At 42.0% G+C, this 2,500-nt stretch overlaps 1 protein-coding gene across 1 annotated transcript in view; it reads left to right on the top strand.

Moving 5' to 3' along the window:
- LOC137991982 (VWFA and cache domain-containing protein 1-like) overlaps positions 1–2,500 on the top strand; it is a 73,925-nt gene that overhangs the window by 9,831 nt on the left and 61,594 nt on the right. The gene's annotated exons all lie outside the window — the stretch shown is intronic.

The following is a 2,500-nucleotide window of genomic DNA, read 5'->3' as shown; positions in this document are numbered from 1 at the left end:
AATCAAAAACCAAGAGTAGTGTGAACTGGTGGCCTTAGTTTCGTTTCTGTAACATTGAAAGTTAACCGAAAGTTCAGTTCTAACATCATGATTTGTTTTTCGATACGGACTGCAATTTTAGCTGATACAATTTAGGGATTCTATCTAAGGATCACACCGGGAATAAACAACAGGGGGGAAAAATGATACCCTACTTGTATTTAAGGATCGAGAACCTTAAAAACCTCGCCCTATCCTCGCGGCACATACCTGTATATGACAATACAGTGTCTACTCTCAACTCCGTGTCAGTCCTTTCCATCCATCTTAACGTGCAATTATGTTTGTGTGCTTGGGTGTGGAAGACGTGAAAGACAGCGAGAAATAGGATGTTTCAAGGCTGAGTTCGGTAAGAGATGCACCGTTTCGTTCCCAATTGTGTTGGTGACTATTTTTAGCATACCGTTTTAAGAGGAATAGAATTTTATGCCAGCGTATCAGTTCCAGTCTTACTGACGCTGTTTTCATGTTTTAAAAATCTGACCACCGGTAGGTCATAGGGTAGGCCATAGGGTAGGCCATAGGGTAGGCCATAGGGTAGGCCATGGCCTACACCATGGCCTAGGCCATGGCCTACCCCACGTTTTGTCTACACCCCGTGACAAGAAGGTGGTACGGAGTATTTTGGAAAAGTTATAACAATACCGATTACTAACTGCTCGCAAAGTTTCATAGGTCCGAGACAAATGCTTTCCCTTCAAATAAAAATATGCACAATAATTAGGCTGGTCAAGCCTTGATACACTTGAGTTTGCAGTTGACAAACGACGGTCCGCCACTCCGGTACGGCTCAGTTTGTTATCAACGGTCGCAACCGTGGCCACTTTGGTGCTAAAGCACCGCCTTCTCACGCTGTTTTGTTGCAATATTCACCGCCCGAAGTTGCTCGCTGGACTGCTATTGCGTTGATGGTGGGTTGAGATGAAAGTTCAATCTTTGACAATTGATTCTGATATGGAATTGTGACCCTGGGAATATTTTATCCAGGAATATTTGACTCAAATTGGTGGCACCTGAGCATTTAGTCTCCAGCCTTGGGATTTTATTATAACCGTCGACAACCCAGAAATTGAAAAATGGCTCAAATTACCTCGGATCTGGAAAATAACCACACAGGAAGGAACCTACTCACAATGGCAATTAGGGTCAGGCTTTTTAATTGAGGTTTGTTTCATATAATTCTCTTCTTAAAGCCCAATATCCGGTGCTTCCATCTTCTATATTAACCCTCTGAGTCAACCCTTCACCGTATCTGTCTATTTTTAGAAGCACCTCTCACTGGCGCTTTAGTGGATGTTTTTACAATAGCCAATCATAAGAGACCCATGGTCAGGCATTTATTACGTCACATACGTATGTGAAAGATACGGGACAGGGTTGACTCAAGCATACAATACAGATGGAAGATCCGTGAAATGGGCTCCACGTAAAAGATAAAGGCAAGTGGCCCATCAGGCCAGAGCTTATCCCGGTTTCTGTTGCATGAAGTGACTAGGAGAATTTCTACTCCCCCCTGGATGGGATGCTAGTCCATCGCAGGGTTACCCTCTAGCATTAAAGAGGTACTGTGAGAATACTGAAGTCTCTTCCTCTCGAACACAACATAATGTTCCCAGTCAAGACGCGACTTATCTGGCCCAGCCAAGGGATGATATTCTTTATTCTCGTCACCAGGATACAGTTGAATCCGATCAGTCCTAGAGTGGACTAAATGCAATACAATTACAAATATCCGTTTTTTGCCTTTTTTCCTTGTTTTTCTCTACCCTTGATCTAAGAAAGAAGTACTTGATGGCAAATTAGTCGGCGCTGGAGGTATTATATAGGAATATATGTCGTGATTTTAATTTTATTATTGCGTTATATTAGGCCAAAGCTCAGCGGCTCAATTAGCCGCGAAGAGTAAACCGAGTAAAGTTACTTAGTACCATGCTGCGTCATGATTGCTTAAGAAACTACCGTGCTTCAGCGCTTTATTCATCCCGTGTTTAATGTACCCTGTTTATATTGCAAGTTCAAATCAAGATTGCTCAACTTCAAAACAGAGGGCCTCTGTCAACTGTCAAAACGCCGTAAAACAGTAACACAAACGTAGGCTACAGCAAGTGCATGACAAAAAACAATAAAATGTCTTTAAAATCTGCAATTTTATCCCCGAGCTTTGTAAAGGTTTTTACGGTTTACATAATATGGCATATATGGACAAAGCTTGTTACTACGATAAAAAAAGTAAGGGGGGGGGGGGGAAGACTGCTCCGTTACCAGGTCTCCTACTATCAGCTATCGCATTGCCAGTCTATTTCAAATACTTGATTCGTCCGTTGATTTTGTTTTAATTACATGCCTTAAATTAAGTTGAAGCTATATGTCACTGCACGATACAAAAATGCGGCTTAAAATTTCTCCGAACTACCCACGTAAACCAGGTTTTCTTTTTGTGATAAATGATCCAGTAAGCGAC

This window comes from Montipora foliosa, chromosome 2 (assembly GCF_036669935.1).
Source record: "Montipora foliosa isolate CH-2021 chromosome 2, ASM3666993v2, whole genome shotgun sequence".
Taxonomy (NCBI): domain Eukaryota; kingdom Metazoa; phylum Cnidaria; class Anthozoa; order Scleractinia; family Acroporidae; genus Montipora; species Montipora foliosa.
The sequence above is the reverse complement of the archived record's forward strand: the minus strand, read 5'-3'. Positions and strand labels throughout refer to the sequence as shown.